Raw genomic sequence first — 9,843 nt, 5'->3', positions numbered from 1 at the left:
ATTTGGACGTGTTCAGTTTAGCACCAGATCCTTGTTCAAATTTTGGTACGACTCGGAGAAGTGAAGAAAGAGATCTGTCGGATTTTAAGATGCAAGTAGCATCGTCAGCGTACTGGGATATTTATATTGAAGGCACCCTGCTCCGGGGAGCAGAAAACCTTCAATATCTTTACAATTACGGATTTGCGTTGATAATACGTCTGAAACTAGCACATAAAGGAGGGGAGAGAATGGGCATCCCTGTCTCACCCCTCTCCGTAAGTGGATAGGGGGGATAGGGAACCATTAACAATGATTCTAGAGGAGGATTTAGGATAAAATAGTTCCACCCACCCACAAAAGGAGGGGCCGAAACCAAATTTACGCAATACTCTCATCATGAATGCGTTGTCAACTCGGTCAAAAGCTTTTTCTTGATTAAAGGAAATGAGTATACCTGGTTCATTTGTTTTGTCAATCATGTCAAGGGTATCACGAAGTAAGGCCAAATTTGAGAAGATAGTGCGGCCGACCACACCGCACGTTTGGTCTGAATACACGATGGAATTCATAACTTTTTTCAATCGTTCAGTGATAATTTTAGATGCTAACTTATAGTCAGTGTTTAACAAGGAAATCGGGCGCCAATTTTTGCGAGGCCTCGATCGTCTTTTTTGTAGATGAGTCGTAGGAGGCCTTCGGACTGGCTATCCGCGAGGGAGCCAGCAAGGAAGGCCTCGTTTAAAACAGAAAGGAGAGATTCGCTCAAATCGTTCCAAAAACACGAATAAAATTCTGTTGGAAGACCATCGGAACCGGGTGACTTGCCGGTCAGAAGGCCTTCCAACGCGGCAGACAGTTCAGTTGCCGTAAAAGGGCCTTCGCATAAATTTCGTTCAAAATCAGTGAGTGAAAAGCTCAGATCCTCGATTATTTCTGTTTGAACTTGCATGTCTAAGGGATCTTTAGAGAATAGGTCTTGATAGTAATTAGTTAGAATGTTTACTAGATCAGGTTGAGATTTTTTCTCCATACCATTTCCGTCCAAAAGGGATTCAAAAGAATTAACGTTATTAAAGAAATTTAAAGAATTATCGTTATTTCTCGAGACGAAAAAAATAACGCGTTGGCTTTTCGACTTCCTCGAACCACTGCGCGCGAGAACGAATTTTAGATACTTCGGCCTCCTTTGAGATTAGAGAGGAGAGTTGGCTCTCTAAATCATTAATCATACTTGGGTCAGTTAGACTGTTAGCGTATAAGGCAGCCTTAGCACGAATTAATTGTTTAGTAATTAAGATTCTTTTAGTGTTGCGAATTTTTGTTTGCGGGTGCTAAAAAAAATAGTGGTTTTACGGATTTGAATTTTTAAAGCGTCCCGCCATTCGCGCAGGGAGGCGAACTGCAGGATTTTGAGTTTAAAATCAGAAATCGATTTCGACATGGTATGTCTAAATTCTATATCAGAATGCAAGCGAGTATTAAATTTCCAGATGCCGGGGCCATGATTAGCGGGGTTAGTTGTTAGTTCAATTTTTACAAAGTCATGATCTTATAGTACGTATACGCACGGAAGAATATTACATTTCGTTACTGGGGTTAAGCTTTTAGCTGCGAGAAAGCGGTCAATTCTAGATGCCTACGTTAGACCAGGTGAAAGTTACTCTGCGCGGGTTGTTTTTACGCCAAATATCCGTAAGTGAGAAATCAGCACAAAGGGATCGGAACAATTTAGTTTATTCTTCCGTCGGAATCGGTCAAAAAACGGATAATTCTGCCTGGGAAGTTTAAAGAAAGAAGGATGGCAACACCGGCGGACCTGCCAGTCCCGAAGGACCACAGACATTTGCCGCGCCAGAGTGTTTCGAATTCCTCCGTTTTTTTTTTTTTTTTCATGAGACATGTGTTTCTTGTAAACGATTATGTCACAGTTTGAATAATTTAGTTCTTGAATAATTTTTCGACTTTTACTGGAGGACCCGAGTCCTCGCACATTTAGAGAAATTATTTTAAGCTATTTGTCGTCTCTCCGGTCACCTCTTCGTTCTTCTCGACCGTTCCTTCGCTCGTCTCTACGTTCTCTTGGTCGTTCCCTTCTACCTTCGTCGTGCTGTTGTTCTTGTTGTTTCTTTTGATCTTGTTGTTTCTGTTGTTCTTGTTGTTTCTACTATTCTAGTAGTTTCTTTTGTTCTTCATGTTTTCGTTGCTGTTCTCTCTATTGTTGTAGTTTTTGCTGTCTTTCTTCTCTTTCCTTGGCGCGCTGGGTTCACTATTGTTTCTTTTCCTCTTCAGTTTTAGGTGGCGTTGGCTCAGTATCAACGTTCGCGCTGAAGAGCAGGAAGGGGCATTGAGGCCTGGAATGACTTTCCGCTAAACAAACGGAACATCTTGGCGAGTCTTTACATTCTTGAGCTCGATGCCCAGGGCATTTACAATTAAAACAACGGACTGCAGAGCAGTCTTTGGCCATGTGGTCAGTAGCTCCACAATTCCGGCAAGCTTTTGGCTGATTTGGGTACCATATTTTAATAGGTTCACCAGATATGTTGATGTTGGCAGGGATTTTTAAGTTTTGAAAAGGGTTTATTCATAACAAACCACCTAAGTTACAAAATAAAAGTGCTAACGCACGTGGGCTTGGCCCCAACTAATTATTAATAAACAGTCCAAAGTTCCAAAGTTCAAGGATTCTTAAATATATACGAGTATTAAAATTACTAATATTAATGTAAGGTTATAAATAATTCCAAAATAGTTAGGTCTAATATTAATATAAGCTTAATCTATAATATTGGTATGGCTAGGGCTAACGTAGACTAATATTAATGTAACTCTAGGATTGTTTAAGCTAATTCTAAGTTGTAAATAATTCCAAGTTGATTTAATCAAATGTTAACTAAAGCTTAAGGTAATCTCTTTACAAAAGTATTCTATAGGAGTCCCCATCAATTGTACAGATTGATGGGGACTCCCAAGCGTTTCTAAAGTTAGATAACGAGAGTCTGAAGTAGTCGCACGAAATTCTGTTTTTGGTCTCGCTGAGGGCATAGCGAATTATACCTCAGGGGGGTCATTCCCATTGTGGAAGGTAGATTTATTTCGAAATTTCCAGATGCTGTACAGAATTGTCTTAATTAGAAAGCGAGCAATACGATTCTGTTTTGGACTAGCGGGGGTCCAACGAAAAAAGAAAGCATAAGTACAGGATGGGAGAAAGCTAGTTCCAAGGATAGAGGAGATAATAGGGGAAAAGTGGGTCTATACAGACTTCACACGGGGGCAATCGAGAAAACAGTGATCTATACTTTCTTTACGGGAACAGAAGGCGCCCTTATCTGAGTCGATATATCCCCAATTCTTTAGAGAATCGCGCACCTTAATTGCGCGAAGTACAATTTTCCAGAGTATGTCGTTCTTATAATTTTCAGAAAAGTCATCTCGCACTAAATTCCAAAATTTGTCAAGATCATAGTCAATCGGAAGGAAAGGAGTCCAAAAGCGATGAAGAACTGGAGATGTGGAGTCTTCCTTCAAGAGAGTTCGATAACATTTCTTGGAAGAAAATTCAAAATCGCACCACTCCGTGCGGGAGAAAATCCCACGTAGAGTGTTGAGAGTCGAGATAACATTCTCATAATGGGCTTGTTAGCTCAATTGGTAGAGCGCTACACTAGTATGGCAGAGGTCCGTGGTTCGAGTCCCGTACAGGCCTGATTTTTTTCAGGTCTGATTTTCGCTATTGCATAAATAGCGCTATCTACTGCGAGGATCGTGCATCATACGTATTCTCATAATAGGGCGTCAAGATCTGTGTACTCGGGGTGGAGTTATCTCGAAGAGAGCTCCACTCCGAGCGATAGGAGGCAAGCCTAGAGCCTAGAAAATATCTGGCCAAATAAAAGGAATTTGATTCGCGATCATTTAGATTGGAAATTACTGAGGCTAATTTAAGAGATTTACCTTTGATCAGGAAATTCAAAATGCCGAGACCGCCATTGCTAAGAGATTGGTGGCAGGACGCTCGGCTAACCGTTTCAATTCGACAACCCCAGACAAATGGCCAGATTAAAGCGTTCACCTTAGAAATGACCCATTTCGGGACACACAAAACTGTAGAGAGATATAGGAGCTTGCTAATTCCGAGGGTGTTAACGATGAGCGATCGGCCGACAAGAGAAAGAGAGCGGGATTTCCATAAATTTAGATGTTTTTCTAATTTCTCTAGTTTTGGCTCCCAGTTATCTAATTCAGTATCGCGGCCGAAAACAACACCTAGAATTTTAATATTTGTCATCCATTTGAGGCCAAGTGATTGGTCGTCGAGCGTACGCCACGCCCCCAATCACATGGCCTCTGTTTTCGTGAGATTAAGGCGTGCCCCAGAGCCACGCTCGTAAATGTAGAATAGAACTTGCAGAGAGTGATAAGATTTCACTATACAGGTCGTATCGTCAGTATAATTTCCAACTTTATGGCAGAGACCATGTGCGCCCGGAAGGAGAAAGCCTTCGATCTCAGGATTATTTCGGATTTTGCATGCAAGAGTTTCAACGCACAAAACATAGAGAAGAGGAGACAAGGAATCCCCCTGTCTTACCCCACGAGACAAAGGAATCGCATCGGTTGGCCATTCATTAACAATAACACGCATATTGGCGCCATTATATAAAGTGTTGATCCAAAAGCAAAAATACGGGCCAAAACCAAAACGGGGTAAGAGGGTTTGCAGAAAGGTGCGATTAACGCGATCGAAGGCTTTCCCTTGATCTAAACTGAGCAAAATACTGGTTTCATTCGTGCGGTCGATGTAATCTAAGATATCTCTAAGTAAATGTAAGTTTGAAGTAATTTTGCGAGGAGACAGAACTTTTGAGCATAACTTATAATCAACGTTTAAGAGGGAAATCGGACGCCAATTTTTCAGATTCTTACGATTACCTTTCTTAGAAATAACACGTGTGTTGCTCATCTTCATGGAATCACACGTCTCTCCGGTTTGGTAGCGTGCATTTAAGACTCGACATAAATGAGGAGCTAAACGATCCCAAAATCTAGCGTAGAATTCAACCGAAAGGCCATCAGGGCCAGGCGATTTATTCCTATTGATATTTTTCATAGTGAGAGTAAGTTCGTCAAGCGTGATATCGCCTTCACATAATGACGCCTGATCAAAAGTTAATTTCCGTGATAGAGAAGATAAAAGATCTTCTTGAAGAGCAGCATCTATCGGTTCTTCGGAGCTGAGTGTAGAAATCGATATGAGCTTTTTCAATCTCCTCTTGGGAGGAGACTTCGATACCGGTAGAATCAAACCGAAGAGACGTGGGATCGTTGAGCTTTAATTTTTTGTAAATTAAAAAAGTACCGACTGGGGCGTTCGCCTTCCTCTAGCCATTCTGCTCTACTAGGAATAATGATTCCTTCGACTTGTTTAGTTCGAAGGGCTTTCAAACGACATTCGGTATCAGAAATTAAAGGGATAACGGAATTGTCTCCGTCAACTAAACGTTGACGAAGACGGATCAATTTGTTCGTCAAAATCACCTGGTTTCTTTGCAATTGTCTTCGCTTTTTACGGGAAAAGGAGATCGTTTCTTCTTTAATAGACTGTTTTAAAAACTCCCACCAATCTTGGAGACACGGAAAACAAGATAAAAAACATACATGATCATCAATTAGTTTCTCTATAGTAGCCCAAAAATCCTTATCGTTCAAAAGAGAGTTGTTAAAACCGCGTTTTAAAGCGGTGGAAATATCAAAGGTAAGAAAAACAAAATCGTGGTCTGATATCGAACAAGGGTGAATGTCACACTTAAAGTTGGGTGATAATAAATCTTTCGAAATCAAAAACTTGTCAAGTCTACTCCCAATTGACCGTGTGGAATTAAACCACGTAAACTCTCTTGATTTTGGATGCATTTGTGTATAGAGATATTCCCACCAAATTCATCGAGAGCATTGTCGTAACAATTAAAATCTCCTCCGATGATATTCGCAGAGGAGGGAATAAAAAATTCATGAATCGAAACAAAAAAACTTTTCCGTTCGGTAGGATTGGTAGGAGCGTAGATATTGACTAGATTAATATCAAAGTCGTTGCACCTGATCAAAACACTGACAATACGACCTTGTGAGTGCTTCTTCCAAGATACGATTTCGTTTGAGCATTTCGAAGAAATCAAGGTGACGACACCACCTTGTTACCCGGAGGCAGGGGACCAAAAACTACGTCCCAGCCATCTACGGGATAGAGATTTGATAGTAGATTCAAAATGAATTAATGTTTCTTGTACAAAACAGACATAGCAGTTGGACTTCTCGATCAAATCAAACAAGAAACTGTAGGTAAGGGGGTTTGCTAGCCCCCTTGCATTACGGTTAAGAGTTTGAAGGAACTTGGAAAAAAGACTCACTTAAAAAAAATAAAAACTTACTTGGACTTTTAGAGAATCTATTTTTTTTCTTTTTTATTTTCCGTCGGGGTAGTCTCCTTTCGACTTGGAGATACATCGGATGATTTTTCTTTTGAGATCGTGAGTGGTTTCCATATCATTTTTGGTTTCAGGGGTATACAGTGGATGAGACGAGGCTGTGGTAGGAACAGGTATCGATGAGCGTGGCTTTCCAGTGGTGAGCGTAGGTGTAGTAGGTTTACGAGTGCAGGCAAGAAACAGATCAGGCAAGCGAGCAGGTGTGCGACGGGATGACGGCTTGATGGGTTTGTGAGCAATGAAACCATGAGGATCCAGAATCGGAGAATCAGAAGAGACGGATAACGGTTGAGAAGATTGTTCAGAGAGATTGTGCGAGGGCAGTTCGGGTTGAGAGTGTTGCTGTTCAGGTTGAGAGTGTTGCGAAGGCTGTTCGGGTTGAGAATGTTGCTCAGACTCTTCAGGTTGAGAGGGTGGTTTAGTCTCGTTGAAATCGTTGGGCGGTGGAGAGGATGGTACAGATGCGTACAAATGTCGGCGGATGGTGGAGGATTTTGCGTACAATTTTCGTCGGTGGACGGTGGAGGATTTTGTGTACAATTTTCGTTGATGGATGATTTTGGCGGCCGGAGAACAGAGGCAAGAGGGAGGTTTTCGTCTATTTCTTCGTCAATATTTACATCTTGGTTTTCGTCAGTGTGACACCCAGGAGTGTTCGCAGTTCACACCAAAGTGACCTTCCTGCTTACAAATACAGCACAATAAGGGGCGTGAACAAACACGGGCTTTGTGGCCAACACCTTCGCAATTGAAGCAAATTTTGTTTGTGCAAGCGTTGCTGAAATGGTCTGGACGATTGCATTTTCGGCAGGTTGGGTTCTGACCGTTGTATTTAACAAAAATCTGGTACTTCCCAAAACGAAGAAAGCTGGGGATGGGCTTAATGATACGGACTCTGTAATGTCGGAGACCATTATAAATGTTGGGCGCGTACGAGTGTTTTCCTCGGCGATAATGAATGACTTCACAGCAGGGCGTAAGGCGTTTAATTATTGCAAGTTCAGACAGTTCGAAAGGAGCGTCGTAGATAGTTAGGAAAGTACGCGGTTTGTCGATGTCTTGAAGGGCGAAAGGTTCGGAATCAATGTTGAGAGAATTTAGGCGTAGAAACTGTTCTTTGGCGGCAATCGATTTGAAGGTGACCACAACTTCACCGTTGAGTTAACGTTGTAAACACTGAATGTCGGTCGGAGAGACACTACACTCGGCAAAAGCATCAAACACAGTACGGGCGCTTGTATTCTTGTTTGACATAAAGAAGGTAGATTTCGGCCTTTACAATAATAATAACAATCTTTTATTAGGAAGCTCCATCACAATAGTGGTTTACATAGAGGTCCTAAACTGGACCTTCCTTTGAGGCATGCTGTTTTCGGGAAACCGTCTTTGTGGCGGTCTTCTTTCACTTGTAATATCAGAAGTGCGAGCAGCTCTTGAAGCGTATGAGTCGCCATTAACGGTTGAGCGGTTTTGAACATTTTCGTTGCCAATCCTTAACATTTCTTCCAGTCCATCTACATTCATTGTTAAAACCATTATCATACACAAAGCAAAAGTAGAAAAGAGGGCCCAGAGGGCAAACTGATCTGAAAAATCTCGGATTCCGAATATTACGCTTTGACTAGGCAGGAGCAACAAAAGCACGAGGAGCGATTAACTTTTTCGGCCTTCTGGGCCTCATCAGTGCAGTGCTGATGCTACTTAGGATGGGGGAGAACCGACATGGCCACCCTAAACGACCAAACCTTTGTGGTATCGTCTAAGCCATGCCAGAGTGCTCAAACTACAATAAACTAGTAAGCATGCGCAATTGCAACAGCAATGACTCATCCTAGGTAGAGTGCTCAATTTGGACATGGAAGGAAAGCTTTGTATGCCAAAGAGCTATATAACTGCAGACAGTACTGTTTCGGCCTTCTGGGCCTCATCAGTGCAGTGCTGATGCTAGATTTATATAATGTAAACAAACTGTTAACCTCTGTGTCGAATAAAGATACTGAAATAAATGGAAAACGAAAGTCCTCTTTTTCTTTCTCTTTGCTTTAGTTTGCGCTACGCATTTCACCGCTGTTGCGGCTCTTCAGGCATAGCAAAGTGTGCTTCTTGATTTATTACGTCACAGATCTAAATGTAATTACAATGGTTATTGTAATTCGAAGCACGCGCGAGCAATTAGCGTAATTTAAAATCATTAAGAACGGGTTTATGTTAAGAAATAAAAAGTCTTTCTTTGTTCTTTCTCATGACCTCAGAAGGGCCGAGAATCTTGTAAAACGGAAAGATAGTGAACTGAGGGGTCAATCCCGCAGCACATTCATCAATGTGTTTACGTATGTGCGGGTCTCTACTTTGTTGTTTGTGGACTGTCACTCTATTTCTCAGGACATCACCAATTTCTCCTATATAATTATGTCCACATCCTGCACATGTTATTACTTAAATCAAGTTTGCTGACGTGCAGTTCATCGAATGTTTTCTCCGAAATGTTTCATTCGTGGCGAAGAAGGTGAATTCTTTACCCTGTTTTAAATAGGGGCATGTTCAACGTTTTGTTCCACAAATTTTTTGTTGTGCAACGTTTTGTTCCACAAATTTTAACTTCCGAATCAGTGTCCTTTTGCTTGGAGAAATAGGAGTTTGTTAACATCCGTTTTAGATTTCTGGGTTGTCGCTGACTGTGGATTACTTTAGTACGATGGCCCAGAAGGCTCAACGCACACAAAAAATATACTGCAGCAAATAAAAAATATACTGCAGCAAATAAAAATCAAAACGCAAAGAAAAAAAAGGTCGAGGCCAATATAAAATGCAACGCAAACAAAAAGTACTGCAGCAAATGAAATATGCAACGCAGGCAAAAAAAAAAAGAAAACGCAAACAAAAAAAATTAGAACGCAACGCCAAGGAAGACTGGGTAATAGTTCTTAGTTTCCCGCCAAAACAGCATGAACTGGAACTCGCTTTTGGTTTTGGACGAAAGCGATCTGCGTAGAATTATAGAAGATTACTTTCATCAAGGGTATGAAAATAGAGTTATTATTGGTTTTTTAAAGGAGCAGTGTAACTGACACTCCGTTACAGTTTGAAATACGTACCTTTTTTAATCTCGACGATTCACTTGTACATAACACACACAGAAAAAATACAGAATTAACAATGCGAACTTAAACCCAACGAAACTAAAATACAACGAAAGGAATACGAGAAACTACAGGAAAATACAATCGAAAGCGTAACTACTTACAAGATCTGTACGGCACTCCGGAATAACAACGACTGAATGAAAATCACAACTACGATGTTATATAGCGGATAAAAGCTAAAACAATAGACTAAACAAGGCTACACAATACTCAAAGGCGATTACATGAAA

The 9,843-nt window shown here is 41.1% G+C and overlaps 1 pseudogene; it reads right to left on the bottom strand.

Annotated features, from left to right (window-relative positions):
• Window positions 1–1,993: 1,993 nt before the first annotated feature.
• On the bottom strand, window positions 1,994–2,542 carry LOC148728564 (uncharacterized; annotated as a pseudogene).
• Window positions 2,543–9,843: the final 7,301 nt, after the last annotated feature.

Source organism: Stylophora pistillata, chromosome 6, assembly GCF_964205215.1.
Source record: "Stylophora pistillata chromosome 6, jaStyPist1.2, whole genome shotgun sequence".
Lineage (NCBI taxonomy): Eukaryota > Metazoa > Cnidaria > Anthozoa > Scleractinia > Pocilloporidae > Stylophora > Stylophora pistillata.
Note: the sequence above shows the minus strand (reverse complement) of the source record. Positions and strands in the feature narration are given on the sequence as shown.